Source organism: Taudactylus pleione, unplaced genomic scaffold, assembly GCF_031769625.1.
Source record: "Taudactylus pleione unplaced genomic scaffold, aTauple2 ptg000987l, whole genome shotgun sequence".
NCBI lineage: Eukaryota > Metazoa > Chordata > Amphibia > Anura > Myobatrachidae > Taudactylus > Taudactylus pleione.
Window position 1 is genome coordinate 2,719,950 of NW_028285388.1, and position 18,319 is coordinate 2,738,268.

Below are 18,319 nucleotides of genomic sequence, written 5' to 3' on the forward strand. Positions count from 1 at the left end.
AGCAGCTTTGTAAATCCAAGCGGCGTAAAATGTTGCAGCATCTGCAAACAAAGATGCAGCATGAGACGATCGTCAGCCTTCGAGGCAACCCCCGGGCTACTCAGAATGAGCGACAGGATTAAGATGCCGGCACCGGTAAAACTGTGTACAAAGTTGCTGGATCCGACATGCCTTTAAAATAGCTGCGGCATGTCCGTGTTTTTCTATCCACTCCTCCGTTAACACCCACAAGTGGCCCCTAGCTGTCATTCACTATGCGTTTAAATCCTTTCTGTGAGCGACATCGCAGAGGCATCGGGCAACTTAGTAATAAATACATCAATCAACTGCGTAAATATCGGCATAAAGTACAACTCTGAAACCCACAGTTACACAATGACACAGCACAAATATCAGTAACACACTGACACAGGCTAAATATCAGTCACACACAGGAACACACTGACACAGGCTAAATATAAGTCACACACAGGAACACACTGATACACTCCGAATATCAGTCATACACCGGAACACACTGACACTGGCTAAATATCAGTCATACACAGAAACACACTGATACAGCCCAGATATCAGTCACACACAGGGACACACTGACACAGGCTAAATATCAGTCACACACAGGAACACACTGACACAGGCTAAATATCAGTCATACACAGGAACACACTGATACAGCCCAGATATCAGTCACACACAGGAACACACTGACACAGGCTAACTATCAGTCACACACAGGAACACACTGATACAGGCTAAATATCAGTCACACACAGGAACACACTGACACAGGCTAAATATTAGTCACACACAGGAACACACTGTACACTCCAAATATCAGTCACACACAGAAACACACTGACACAGGCTAACTATCAGTCACACACAGAAACACACTGATACACTCCAAATATCAGCCACACACAGGAACACACTGACACAGGCTAACTCAGTCACACACAGGAACACACTGACACAGGCTAAATATTAGTCACACACAGGAACACACTGATACACTCCAAATATCAGTCACACACAGGAACACACTGACACAGGCTAAATATCAGTCACACACAGGAACACACTGACACAGGCTAAATATCAGTCACATACAGGAACACACTGATACACTCCAAATATCAGTCACACACAGGAACACACTGACACTGGCTAAATATCAGTCACATACAGGAACACACTGATACACTCCAAATATCAGTCACACACAGGAACACACTGACAAAGGCTAAATATCAGTCACACACAGGAACACACTGATACACTCCAAATATCAGTCACACACAGGAACACACTGACACAGACTAAATATCAGTCACACACAGGAACACACTGACACAGGCTAAATATTAGTCTCACACAGGAACACACTGACACAGCACACATATCAGTCACACAAAGGAACACACTGACACAGTACAAATATCGGTCACACACCGGAACACACCACTTATTTAAGGTTTATGATCACTAATGCAGCAATGTTTATATGTACTGTTAATAACTGTTTTCTTTTGTGCTCATTTGCTTTTGTACTTTGTAAGGAACTGCGGAACCCTTGTGACACCATATAAATAAAGGATAATAATAATAATACAGCCCAAATATCAGTCACCACCTCACACACAGGAACACACCGATACAGCCGAAATATCAGTCACACTCGGGAACACACCAATACAGCCCAAATATCAGTCACACACAGGAACACACTGACACTGGCTAAATATCAGTCACACACAGGAACACACTGATACAGCCCAAATATCAGTCACACACAGGAACACACCAATACAGCCCAAATATCAGTCACACACAGGAACACACTGATACAGCCCAAATATCAGTCACACACAGGAACACACTGATACAGCCCAAATATCAGTCACACACAGGAACACACTGATACAGCCCAAATATCAGTCACACACAGGAACACACCAATACAGCCCAAATATCAGTCACACACAGGAACACACTGATACAGCCCAAATATCAGTCACACACAGGAACACACTGATACAGCCCAAATATCAGTCACACACAGGAACACACTGATACAGCCCAAATATCAGTCATACTCAGGAACACACCAATACAGCCCAAATATCAGTCACAAACAGTAACACACTGATACAGCCCAAATATCAGTCACACAGGAACACACCAATACAGCCCAAATATCAGTCACACACAGGAACACACCGATACAGCCCAAATATCAGTCACATACAGTAACACACTGATACAGCCCAAATATCAGTCACACACAGGAACACACCGATACAGCCCAAATATCAGTCACACACAGGAACACACTGATACAGCCCAAATATCAGTCACACACAGTAACACACTGATACAGCCCAAATATCAGTCATACTCAGGAACACACCAATACAGCCCAAATATCAGTCACACACAGGAACACACTGACACAGGCTAAATATTATTCACACACAGGAACACACTGACACAGGCTAAATATTAGTCACACACAGGAACACACTGATACACTCCAAATATCAGTCACACACAGGAACACACTGACACAGGCTAAATATCAGTCACACACAGGAACACACTGACACAGGCTAAATATCAGTCACATACAGGAACACACTGACACAGGCTAAATATTAGTCACACACAGGAACACACTGATACACTCCAAATATCAGTCACACACAGGAACACACTGACACAGGCTAAATATCAGTCACACACAGGAACACACTGACACAGGCTAAATATTAGTCACACACAGGAACACACTGATACACTCCAAATATCAGTCACACACAGGAACACACTGACACAGGCTAAATATCAGCCACACACAGGAACACACTGACACAGGCTAAATATTAGTCACACAAAGGAACACACTGATACACTCCAAATATCAGTCACACACAGGAACACACTGACACAGGCTAAATATCAGTCACACACAGGAACACACTGACACAGGCTAAATATCAGTCACATACAGGAACACACTGATACACTCCAAATATCAGTCACACACAGGAACACACTGATACACTCCAAATATCAGTCACACACAAGAACACACTGACACAGTACAAATATCGGTCACACACCGGAACACACCGCTTATTTAAGGTTTATGATCACTAATGCAGCAATGTTTATATGTACTGTTAATAACTGTTTTCTTTTGTGCTCATTTGCTTTTGTACTTTGTAAGGAACTGCGGAACCCTTGTGACACCATATAAATAAAGGATAATAATAATAATACAGCCCAAATATCAGTCACCACCTCACACACAGGAACACACCGATACAGCCGAAATATCAGTCACACTCTGGAACACACCAATACAGCCCAAATATCAGTCACACACAGGAACACACTGATACAGCCCAAATATCAGTCACACACAGGAACACACCAATACAGCCCAAATATCAGTCACACACAGGAACACACTGATACAGCCCAAATATCAGTCACACACAGGAACACACTGATACAGCCCAAATATCAGTCACACACAGGAACACACTGATACAGGCTAAATATTAGTCACACACAGGAACACACTGATACACTCCAAATATCAGTCACACACAGGAACACACTGACACAGGCTAAATATCAGTCACACACAGGAACACACTGACACAGGCTAAATATCAGTCACACACAGGAACACACTGACACAGGCTAAATATCAGTCACATACAGGAACACACTGATACACTCCAAATATCAGTCACACACAGGAACACACTGACACTGGCTAAATATCAGTCACATACAGGAACACACTGATACACTCCAAATATCAGTCACACACAGGAACACACGGACAAAGGCTAAATATCAGTCACACACAGGAACACACTGATACACTCCAAATATCAGTCACACACAGGAACACACTGATACACTCCAAATATCAGTCACACACAGGAACACACTGACACAGACTAAATATCAGTCACACACAGGAACACACTGACACAGGCTAAATATTAGTCTCACACAGGAACACACTGACACAGGCTAAATATTAGTCACACACAGGAACACACTGATACAGCCCAAATATCAGTCACACACAGGAACACACTGATACAGCCCAAATATCAGTCACACACAGGAACACACTGACACAGGCTAAATATCAGTCACACACAGGAACACACTGACACAGCACACATATCAGTCACACAAAGGAACACACTGACACAGTACAAATATCGGTCACACACCGGAACACACCGCTTATTTAAGTTTTATGATCACTAATGCAGCAATGTTTATATGTACTGTTAATAACTGTTTTCTTTTGTGCTCATTTGCTTTTGTACTTTGTAAGGAACTGCGGAACCCTTGTGACACCATATAAATAAAGGATAATAATAATAATACAGCCCAAATATCAGTCACCACCTCACACACAGGAACACACCGATACAGCCGAAATATCAGTCACACTCTGGAACACACCAATACAGCCCAAATATCAGTCACACACAGGAACACACCGATACAGCCCAAATATCAGTCACACACAGGAACACACCAATACAGCCCAAATATCAGTCACACACAGGAACACACTGATACAGCCCAAATATCAGTCAGACACAGGAACACACCAATACAGCCCAAATATCAGTCACACACAGGAACACACTGATACAGCCCAAATATCAGTCACACACAGGAACACACTGATACAGCCCAAATATCAGTCACACACAGGAACACACTGACACAGGCTAAATATCAGTCACACACAGGAACACACTGACACAGGCTAAATATTAGTCACACACAGGAACACACTGATACACTCCAAATATCAGTCACACACAGGAACACACTGACACAGGCTAAATATCAGCCACACACAGGAACACACTGACACAGGCTAAATATTAGTCACACACAGGAACACACTGATACACTCCAAATATCAGTCACACACAGGAACACACTGACACAGGCTAAATATCAGTCACACACAGGAACACACTGACACAGGCTAAATATCAGTCACATACAGGAACACACTGATACACTCCAAATATCAGTCACACACAGGAACACACTGACACTGGCTAAATATCAGTCACATACAGGAACACACTGATACACTCCAAATATCAGTCACACACAGGAACACACTGACAAAGGCTAAATATCAGTCACACACAGGAACACACTGATACACTCCAAATATCAGTCACACACAGGAACACACTGACACAGACTAAATATCAGTCACACACAGGAACACACTGACACAGGCTAAATATTAGTCTCACACAGGAACACACTGACACAGCACACATATCAGTCACACAAAGGAACACACTGACACAGTACAAATATCGGTCACACACCGGAACACACCACTTATTTAAGGTTTATGATCACTAATGCAGCAATGTTTATATGTACTGTTAATAACTGTTTTCTTTTGTGCTCATTTGCTTTTGTACTTTGTAAGGAACTGCGGAACCCTTGTGACACCATATAAATAAAGGATAATAATAATAATACAGCCCAAATATCAGTCACCACCTCACACACAGGAACACACCGATACAGCCCAAATATCAGTCACACACAGGAACACACTGATACAGCCCAAATATCAGTCACACACAGGAACACACCAATGCAGCCCAAATATCAGTCACACACAGGAACACACTGATACAGCCCAAATATCAGTCACACACAGGAACACACTGATACAGCCCAAATATCAGTCACACACAGGAACACACTGATACAGCCCAAATATCAGTCATACTCAGGAACACACCAATACAGCCCAAATATCAGTCACACAGAGGAACACACTGATACAGCCCAAATATCAGTCATACTCAGGAACACACCAATACAGCCCAAATATCAGTCACACACATGAACACACTGATACAGCCCAAATATCAGTCACACAGGAACACACCAATACAGCCCAAATATCAGTCACACACAGGAACACACCGATACAGCCCAAATATCAGTCACATACAGTAACACACTGATACAGCCCAAATATCAGTCACACAGGAACACACCAATACAGCCCAAATATCAGTCACACACAGGAACACACCGATACAGCCCATATATCAGTCACACACAGGAACACACTGATACAGCCCAAATATCAGTCACACACAGTAACACACTGAAACAGCCCAAATATCAGTCATACTCAGGAACACACCAATACAGCCCAAATATCAGTCACACACAGGAACATACCGATACAGCCCAAATATCAGTCACATACAGTAACACACTGATACAGCCCAAATATCAGTCACACAGGAACACACCGATACAGCCCAAATATCAGTCACACACAGGAACACACCGATACAGCCCAAATATCAGTCACACACAGGAACACACTGATACAGCCCAAATATCAGTCACACACAGTAACACACTGATACAGCCCAAATATCAGTCACACAGGAACACACCAATACAGCCCAAATATCAGTCACACACAGGAACATACCGATACAGCCCAAATTTCAGTCACATACAGTAACACACTGATACAGCCCAAATATCAGTCACACAGGAACACACCGATACAGCCCAAATATCAGTCACACACAGGAACACACCGATACAGCCCAAATATCAGTCACACACAGGAACACACCGATACAGCCCAAATATCAGTCACACACAGGAACACACTGATACAGCCCAAATATCAGTCACACACAGGAACACACTGATACAGCCCAAATATCAGTCACACACAGTAACACACTGATACAGCCCAAATATCAGTCACACACAGGAACACACTGATACAGCCCAAATATCAGTCACACACAGGAACACACTGATACAGCCCAAATATCAGTCACACACAGGAACACACTGATACAGCCCAAATATCAGTCACACACAGGAACACACTGCCACAGGCTAAATATTAGTCACACACAGGAACACACTGATACACTCCAAATATCAGTCACACACAGGAACACACTGACACAGGCTAAATATCAGCCACACACAGGAACACACTGACACAGGCTAAATATTATTCACACACAGGAACACACTGACACAGGCTAAATATTAGTCACACACAGGAACACACTGATACACTCCAAATATCAGTCACACACAGGAACACACTGACACAGGCTAAATATCAGTCACACACAGGAACACACTGACACAGGCTAAATATCAGTCACATACAGGAACACACTGACACAGGCTAAATATTAGTCACACACAGGAACACACTGATACACTCCAAATATCAGTCACACACAGGAACACACTGACACAGGCTAAATATCAGTCACACACAGGAACACACTGACACAGGCTAAATATTAGTCACACACAGGAACACACTGATACACTCCAAATATCAGTCACACACAGGAACACACTGACACAGGCTAAATATCAGCCACACACAGGAACACACTGACACAGGCTAAATATTAGTCACACAAAGGAACACACTGATACACTCCAAATATCAGTCACACACAGGAACACACTGACACAGGCTAAATATCAGTCACACACAGGAACACACTGACACAGGCTAAATATCAGTCACATACAGGAACACACTGATACACTCCAAATATCAGTCACACACAGGAACACACTGATACACTCCAAATATCAGTCACACACAAGAACACACTGACACAGTACAAATATCGGTCACACACCGGAACACACCGCTTATTTAAGGTTTATGATCACTAATGCAGCAATGTTTATATGTACTGTTAATAACTGTTTTCTTTTGTGCTCATTTGCTTTTGTACTTTGTAAGGAACTGCGGAACCCTTGTGACACCATATAAATAAAGGATAATAATAATAATACAGCCCAAATATCAGTCACCACCTCACACACAGGAACACACCGATACAGCCGAAATATCAGTCACACTCTGGAACACACCAATACAGCCCAAATATCAGTCACACACAGGAACACACTGATACAGCCCAAATATCAGTCACACACAGGAACACACCAATACAGCCCAAATATCAGTCACACACAGGAACACACTGATACAGCCCAAATATCAGTCACACACAGGAACACACTGATACAGCCCAAATATCAGTCACACACAGGAACACACTGATACAGGCTAAATATTAGTCACACACAGGAACACACTGATACACTCCAAATATCAGTCACACACAGGAACACACTGACACAGGCTAAATATCAGTCACACACAGGAACACACTGACACAGGCTAAATATCAGTCACACACAGGAACACACTGACACAGGCTAAATATCAGTCACATACAGGAACACACTGATACACTCCAAATATCAGTCACACACAGGAACACACTGACACTGGCTAAATATCAGTCACATACAGGAACACACTGATACACTCCAAATATCAGTCACACACAGGAACACACGGACAAAGGCTAAATATCAGTCACACACAGGAACACACTGATACACTCCAAATATCAGTCACACACAGGAACACACTGATACACTCCAAATATCAGTCACACACAGGAACACACTGACACAGACTAAATATCAGTCACACACAGGAACACACTGACACAGGCTAAATATTAGTCTCACACAGGAACACACTGACACAGGCTAAATATTAGTCACACACAGGAACACACTGATACAGCCCAAATATCAGTCACACACAGGAACACACTGATACAGCCCAAATATCAGTCACACACAGGAACACACTGACACAGGCTAAATATCAGTCACACACAGGAACACACTGACACAGCACACATATCAGTCACACAAAGGAACACACTGACACAGTACAAATATCGGTCACACACCGGAACACACCGCTTATTTAAGTTTTATGATCACTAATGCAGCAATGTTTATATGTACTGTTAATAACTGTTTTCTTTTGTGCTCATTTGCTTTTGTACTTTGTAAGGAACTGCGGAACCCTTGTGACACCATATAAATAAAGGATAATAATAATAATACAGCCCAAATATCAGTCACCACCTCACACACAGGAACACACCGATACAGCCGAAATATCAGTCACACTCGGGAACACACCAATACAGCCCAAATATCAGTCACCCACAGGAACACACTGATACAGCCCAAATATCAGTCACACACAGGAACACACTGACACAGGCTAAATATTAGTCACACACAGGAACACACTGATACACTCCAAATATCAGTCACACACAGGAACACACTGACACAGGCTAAATATCAGTCACACACAGGAACACACTGACACAAGCTAAATATTAGTCACACACAGGAACACACTGATACAGCCCAAATATCAGTCACACACAGGAACACACTGATACAGCCCAAATATCAGTCACACACAGTAACACACTGATACAGCCCAAATATCAGTCACACACAGTAACACACTGATACAGCCCAAATATCAGTCACACACAGTAACACACTGATACAGCCCAAATATCAGTCACACACAGGAACACACCGATACAGCTGAAATATCAGTCACACACAGGAACACACTGATACAGCTGAAATATCAGTCACACACAGGAACACACTGATACAGCCCAAATATCAGTCACACACAGGAACACACTGATACACTCCAAATATCAGTCACACACAGGAACACACTGACACAGACTAAATATCAGTCACACACAGGAACACACTGACACAGGCTAAATATTAGTCTCACACAGGAACACACTGACACAGGCTAAATATTAGTCACACACAGGAACACACTGATACAGCCCAAATATCAGTCACACACAGGAACACACTGATACAGCCCAAATATCAGTCACACACAGGAACACACTGACACAGGCTAAATATCAGTCACACACAGGAACACACTGACACAGCACACATATCAGTCACACAAAGGAACACACTGACACAGTACAAATATCGGTCACACACCGGAACACACCGCTTATTTAAGTTTTATGATCACTAATGCAGCAATGTTTATATGTACTGTTAATAACTGTTTTCTTTTGTGCTCATTTGCTTTTGTACTTTGTAAGGAACTGCGGAACCCTTGTGACACCATATAAATAAAGGATAATAATAATAATACAGCCCAAATATCAGTCACCACCTCACACACAGGAACACACCGATACAGCCGAAATATCAGTCACACTCGGGAACACACCAATACAGCCCAAATATCAGTCACCCACAGGAACACACTGATACAGCCCAAATATCAGTCACACACAGGAACACACTGACACAGGCTAAATATTAGTCACACACAGGAACACACTGATACACTCCAAATATCAGTCACACACAGGAACACACTGACACAGGCTAAATATCAGTCACACACAGGAACACACTGACACAAGCTAAATATTAGTCACACACAGGAACACACTGATACAGCCCAAATATCAGTCACACACAGGAACACACTGATACAGCCCAAATATCAGTCACACACAGTAACACACTGATACAGCCCAAATATCAGTCACACACAGTAACACACTGATACAGCCCAAATATCAGTCACACACAGTAACACACTGATACAGCCCAAATATCAGTCACACACAGGAACACACCGATACAGCTGAAATATCAGTCACACACAGGAACACACTGATACAGCTGAAATATCAGTCACACACAGGAACACACTGATACAGCTGAAATATCAGTCACACACAGGAATAGACCGCTTATTTAAGTGTCATGATCGCTAATGCAGTAATGCAGAGAGCATGGCGAACTGTAGCTGCAAGCTACTGATGACTGATTAGCACAAGTAGTGCTGAGACTTTTATGTTTGTTTGTTTGTTTATTTTGTGTTATGTGCCTGTGTGTGTGCAGGCTAAGGTGCAGTGTTTGCTGCTATTGAAAAGACCGCTGCTTTACCAAAAATACCTACCTGTCTGGAATCCTCATTTCAACACCCTGTGTTACATGTGGTGGCCCGTACGGGGAGCTTCACTGCTTTGTCGCAGCGCATACGCCAGCCGCTTCCAGCATGGCAAAGGAACGGACAAGGCAGAACGTTCGGTATACGTGAGTATGGTTGGCGAACCAGAAAAACCGCTGTTATATTAAGGACACTGTAACTTGCTACGCATTGTGCAAAAGCTGTGTGTACTGAGAAAAAAAAAAGTTCATTTGCTTTGTTTTTACTAAGGTGCTTGAGATATAACAAATGCAGATTAGTATCTTCACCAGCTAGTATGCTCTCTAATTAAATTCACCTGTTGACTGAACAAGAGCAAGACACACACATTACTGAGGTCTAGTTAAGCACTGCAGTGCTGGAAGAGGAAAAGCCATTTTGTTCCCAGTGTTCTGTTTAACCCCTGCATTGCTGGAGAAAAAAGCAGCAGTGTTTTCTTTTTCTGTGATAAACGTGATATACAATTGCTTTGCTGAAAGAGATATATTTATTTGTGTAAACTGGCTTGTCATTGCTCTTATATCAAAGCCGCTAAGTACTTACATACAGGAAGTTTTTCGCACTGTAGTAACTTTTGTTGGCCTCTCATCAAAAGACAGAGGAACAAATGTTGCAGCTGCTGATCCAGTCAGTGGGCACAACAGGTGCAGGGTATCTGAATAAAATGTCTGCCTCAGATGACCCAGAGCCATATTTGCTGATATTTATAACGGGTGGCACAGCGCTTAAAGTGGCCAGCAGATACTTGGGCTGATAGACTTGTCCCCTATCTCACTGGCGAGGCTCACAAAGCCTATGCTGATTTGTCCTCTGCTGATGTAGAGAAATATGTCCTAGTCAAAAGTGCTATTCTCGATAGGTCAGGTCTCACTCCTTCTGGGAAAGCGCAGCGCTTCCACGAATGGGCCCTACTACCGGTAGTCCCTATTCGGAAGCAGGTTGCAGAACTCGCCAGACAGGGGCGAAGTTGGCGCCAGCCAGAAGACCGCACTGCCGCTCAGATTGTAGAAATGGTGGTTGTTGACCAGTTTATAAGAACCCTAGTGCGGAATATGCAGCGCTGGGTCATGCACGCTGATCCTCAGAATTTAGAGGAATTAGTTACAGTATTGGAGCGGTATGGAACCACAGGAAATATGACAAAAATGCCCGAAAAGAAACCAGGGAATGAGCGACCCGTGAAGATGGCACTCCATTGGCCTGTGACCCCGACTGTCACCCTTCCTCAAGGAAACACAGCTGGAGATGCCAGGGTCGTTTGCTATGAGTGCAGAGAGCCAGGTCATATAAGGCGGGACTGTCCCTGAAAAAACAGAGCCTATGGAGTGTGGGGTTGCTAGTATGGGCACGTAGCGTACCCTGCTTTTTGCATGATGGTACCCCTGGATTCCAGAACCTTGTTAATGTGGGAAACTGTGTTACTGAATGGCCGAGAACTCCCAGCTATTGGAGTGAGCCAACCCTGATCTCAGAGGCTGTCCTGACAAGGCCCGTGGAAAAGATGCCAGGTTTAGTTGAAGTGCTCTGCGTTCATGGATCCACAGAAAACTTCTCCCGGGTGCGAGTGAGCCTCACCATAAAGGGGCGCACTTATGAGGTGGTTGCCGCAGTTGGTCCTAAACTCTCCTATCCTAACATATTGGGACGCAATTTCCCAGGATTTGTTGAGCTCTTAAAGGTTCCAAAGAGTCAACGCCAATGTAAAGTCTCCAAGACCCTACCTCAGAAAAGGGAGAAGAGTGGAAAAGCACGGCCAGTCCTCTTTGGAGAGAGAACCTCTGCGCAATTAATGTCTGAGGAAAGAAATCCGCAACACTTTGCCCGGTTACGGCCATACAAAAATATTTGCAGAGATGTAATACCCAATACAGATGTTGCCATGGATGTGCTGGAAACCGCCATACCTCAGCTCCAGTTCACTTGGCCCTACAGAAGTTCCACTGGCGGACACCTTGTCAGCAAAACAGCGGTAGCCTTAATTTGCAATAGTCAGGATGTGTTTTTTTTCCCTGCCAGGGCGTGCTGCCTTAATAAAGCACGGGATAAATGCACCTGAAGGAGTGAGCGTAAAGCAGCAACCGTATCGCATTCCTGAGGCACGGCGGCAAGCTTTCCAGCAAGAAGAAAGGAACGGTCCCTGTACCTCTCGCTAGACCGCTCAGATGTCGCACTGGCTCTTTGAGGGATACTTTGTCTGCGGGGCAGTGGAAAAGAGCAGAACTCGGTGTCTGAAAGAAAAGGAGGATGGTTTCTCCTCTACCAGAACACACCATGTTCAGGGGGTATGAAGAGACACCTGGAAAGGTGGTTCGGGAAGGCTGAATGGTCTCTGCTGTCGCGAAAGAAAAAGTGCGCTTCCTCAAGCTTGGAAAAGCGAAAAGGGGGTATGTGTGATAAGAGGGCTTGTCTCTCACCTGAATTGTCCACATTCTGGTGGGATAAGCGCCCCTCCAAGGGAGAGGAAAACCAGACCAGCACATTCTGCAGTCACAATAGAATTTGGAATTCTGGGTTTTCTGGGCTGCACAGCTCAAAGTGGCGATATGGAACTCCTTGTTTTCCAGGTTGCCCAGAGCCAGTAGGAAGTCAGCAGCACAGGAAGGGTTTAAAACTTTCACACCTGTTGCTCATTGCCCTGAAGCTGATTAGCAGCCAAGTTCTAGGGACAGTGTTGTAGTGCCAGGGTCCGGGGGCTATGCTGGGAGAGCATGGCCAACTGTAGCTGCAAGGTACTGATGACTGATTAGCACAAGGAGTACTGAGTCTTTTATGTTTGTTTATCTATTTTGTGTTATGTGCCTGTATGTGTGCATACAATACAGCCCAGATATCAGTCACACACAGGAACACAACGATAGAGGCCAGATATCAGTCACACACAGGAACACACTGATATATCCCAGATATCAGTCACACACAGGAACACAACGATAGAGCCCAGATATCAGTCACACACTGGAACACACTGATACAGGCTAAATATCAGTCACACACAGGAATACACTATTACAGCCCAGATATCATGTACACACAGGAACACACCGATACAGCCCAGATATCAGTCACACACAGGAACACACTGATATATACCAGATATCAGTCACACACAGGAACACACCAATACAGGCTAAATATCAGTCACACACAGGAACACACTGACACAGGCTAAATATCAGTCACACACAGGAACACACTGATACAGCCCAAATATCAGTGAAACGCAGGAACACACCAATACAGGCTAAATATCAGTCACACACAGGAACACACTAATACAGCCCAGATATAAGTCACACACAGGTACACCCTGGCACAGGCTAAATATCAGTCACACACAGGAACACACCAATACAGGCTAAATATCAGTCACACACAGGAACACACCAATACAGCCCAGATATCAGTCACACGCAGGAACACAACGATACAACCCAGATATCAGTCACACACAGGAACACACCAATACAGGCTAAATATCAGTCACACACAGGTACACCCTGACACAGGCTAAATATCAGTCACACACAGGAATACACTATTACAGCCCAGATATCAGTCACACGCTCCAATGATACAGCCCAGATATCAGTCACACGCAGGAACACAACGATACATCCTAGATGTCAGTCACACACAGGAACACACCATCGCCAGGCCGCTCGCACAAGCTGTGGGTTGTCAGTCACACACAGAAACACACTGATACAGCCCAAATATCAGTCACATACAGGAACACAACGATACAGCCCAAATATCAGTCACACACTGGAACACACTGATACAGCCCAGATATCGGTCACCCACAGCTGTGCGAGCGGCCTGGAGGCCGGAATAAAAAAAAATAGGGACGCCCTGATTCATAGCTGTGCGCCTCTGAATCAGGCCCTTAGATCTGTAGTGCAAGTGACAACAGGCTGCAACAATATCTTTATCTATTTTCAGAATGGCTGGAAAGATATATAAAACTCTAAATCCTGTCACTAGAGGGCGATGCTGACCTGCTGTTTTCTTGTATGGAAATAAATGGAATGGTTCCCTTTTACCTACAAACAGAGCAGGACAACAGCCAGAGAACACAGTTCTCACATCTGCAGCATTACAAGCTGTACAAGTCTAACAACTCACATGTCAGCCATGTGGGGAAGAGGCCTCTTATGTAATGACAGAGAAAAGAGGCCAAGTTTTGGGATGGGGAGGAGGGGCGGGGTGGAGATGGGTGCCTATGTTTGGTGTTTATTACTATAGAGATAAGGAGGTTTAATGCAGGGTGTGTTATCGCTGCACGGGGGTTATAGATGATTGGAGAGGGTTAATGGGAATACCCCCAGAGGTCACATTTACCTAGGTTTGTCTTCTGCAAAATTATGCTAATGCCGCAGGAGGCATCACAGAGCCGAGGGCTGCGTCCAATCTACTTCGTGACCATCGATCGCAGCATCGCCCATCTGAGCAAGCCTAAGGCTACTCAGAACCACCGCCTCATCCCCCGCTGCAGAGGACAGTAAATCTGCGCCGGAAGACGCAGTCACCGTCCTCTGCTCTCCCACAAAATGGTGGCGACGTGCCTCCATTTTGGGAAACAGACCCCGGCTCCGCCCCATAAAAGCCTGCAGCCTGTCAATCACGCTGCAGCATCCAGGGCACTGCGAGCGATGGCGCAGGACGAGATCTGCACACGCTCAGTGCGGCGTTGGCAAATACGCAGATCTCAAATCGTCAGTCGATGTACACGAACATCGGAGTTCCGTACATCTCTGCATTAGGCCCTGTGCGCGCAGAACACTGTCTGCTTCCTCGGAATATTACTCCATGTTATGTCATGGCTGCCTCCGCCCAGAGAAATGATGGATGAAAGTGTCTCTAGTAGGTCGATACATGATCTGTGCGGGAGATCTGCACAGTCAGGTGGGACCATTTCACCTAGTATCATACTGTGCGGTAAGGATGCTCTGATCAAACTCGCGTTGCCATGGAGATAGCATCGTTAGGATTAATTAGGTCGGGTCCCCAGTGAGTCCGGGTCTCTCTGTTGCTAGGTTACTGGCTCCCAGGAATCTCTCGGATTTAACTCCTTGCATGTTTCTTAACATGTCCAGCGCTAGGATGCTCTTATCGTGTACAGTTGCGGTGCCACCATCTGAGGTGTCCCTCGAGTCATTGTGTTCCATAAAATACAGAAGGTGTCACCATTGTGGTACCTATGTTTGGCATAAGGTGATAAAATGAGAGATAAATTATTCCCAATCCTTAAATTAGCTCTGAGCAGGGAATACCGCAGTGCAAGATGTGTGCTTAGGCCCTACACGAATCCTGTGAGGTGGGGGCAGGTTGGACCATATGATGTAAATGGAGCTTACTGGGGGGGCTATACAAAAATAGTAGGCCTCTGGCCAGAAGTTCACTTGTCCTGAGGCGTTCAACCCTTGGGTCCATTGTACTCCTGTATAGACCAGACGTGGCGGGTTGTGCAGGGTCAGCTGATCCGCCATTTCCTTTCTGCAGACCGGGATGTACAGAGAACACAAGTTGCCGTGTTTTCCTATCTATATGTATCTTATTAATTTCAAGCGTTCGCTTTAATGTAAGAGCAATGTGAGTGTGTGTGGCTAACCAGCCATAGGGGAGAAGATATACAGTAGTAGGTAGAGAAGTCATCCCCTCTCCGTTCTCTGACAGCTTAGGAAGACCCATGAACTGCTGCTTTTAAATTGTTGGAGCAATATTCCTACAATTCACAAACCCCATAAAGAGAAGCGGATAGGTTTGTACGTTGTTTTTCTCACCATACAGCAAAATAAAACTGCTTTTGAGTTTTTATTTGCTGCCCACTGTAACCTGTGCAGCTGTGCCCAAGATGGCTGCCTCACCTGGTATTCTTGTAGGTAGAAGGACCAATGCATGAGTGATGATTTTGTAGGGATCATGTATCTCAATTTAGTATTGTGTAGCTCCCCCGGGGCTGCCATCAGAAATTGTGGGGCCCGGGAGTTGGCAAAATAGGCAGGGCCCCCCTACGGCCGTTCCTGATTGCCTGCCATTCCGCGAGCCAATCAAAGCTTGCGGACTGGCAGCCAATCAGGAGAGGACTCTACGGCCGTTCCTGATTGGCTGCCGTTCCGCGATCTCACTCAAGCTGACTTGCAGCGCTTGTATTTACGTCTGGCCATCACTTGCTACTGCTGCTGCAGCTGTGCTGCTACCCGGGCCCCCCTCTCTATCCCCTCCCTCCGGGCCCAGCGGTGCCCCCCTGATGGCAGCCCTGAGCTCCCACATTATGTGTCATCCCTTACAGACATTGCCTATCCCGCCAAGTGTAGTGCTCCCAAGATGGCTGCCTTCAAGGGTAGGATGAATAACCCTTGGAACTGATGGTTGCCTCATCTATGTATTATGCTCATGGTTCCTGTATTTTCTGTGAAATCTAAGCCTCTGGGACCCATTTATCAGTAATCGCATACTAAGGACCTGATTCAGACCTGCTCGCTAGCAAGCGCTTGCTTGTTGCTGGCGGTGTTTGCTATTGTGCGCATGCGTATAGTTCGCAGTGCTCGTGCGCAAACTAGTATGAGCGACTGGGATGCGCTCACACGCCCAGCAAAGACAGCCCAGTGGTATGAGTGACAGGAGAGGCCGTTTGTGGGTGGTAACAGGGCCAGGGCAGTATTAACGGGGGAGTGGAGTTGCGGACGCAGGCATACCTGAGTGTTTCAGAGGCGTGCATAATTAACAGGCAGCATCATAGTACATATCACCTGGTTGAATTTTACACTGAAGTGCTCGCAGTGCTTGCGGTTGAGTACAGTCAACCGCAAGCGCTGCGGTCAGATCCGATGGAACCCGATGTACCGATGGTTGTATATACTTCCTGGAGATGACGTTTGCTAGTGGGCGGCTAAAGACAGGCTGGTGGGCGTCTGTAAACACAAAGTAAACGCTCGCCAAGACATAGTGGGCGTGCTTATGCCTTGCCGTGCGAGCGCCTGCTTGACGTCACTTAGATGAATTTGCATACGCTGGGAGCGAGCGGACACATCTTGCGAGCAGGTCTGAATCAGGCCCTAAATGCGATCTGTGTTAGCGCCCATGACCGCATTGCAGCATGCGATGGTATGCAGCACAATGATCGCATTGTAGTATGCGAGGATAGCACTGGGATGTATAAAGTAGCACCATTGATGATATGAAGTATTCGATGATATGTATGTATATATATATATATATATATATATATATATATATATATATGATATTCAGTATACAATGTGCTCGAAGTGAAGAGACCGCATCATCTCTTCACCCCCCACTCAGAAGTCC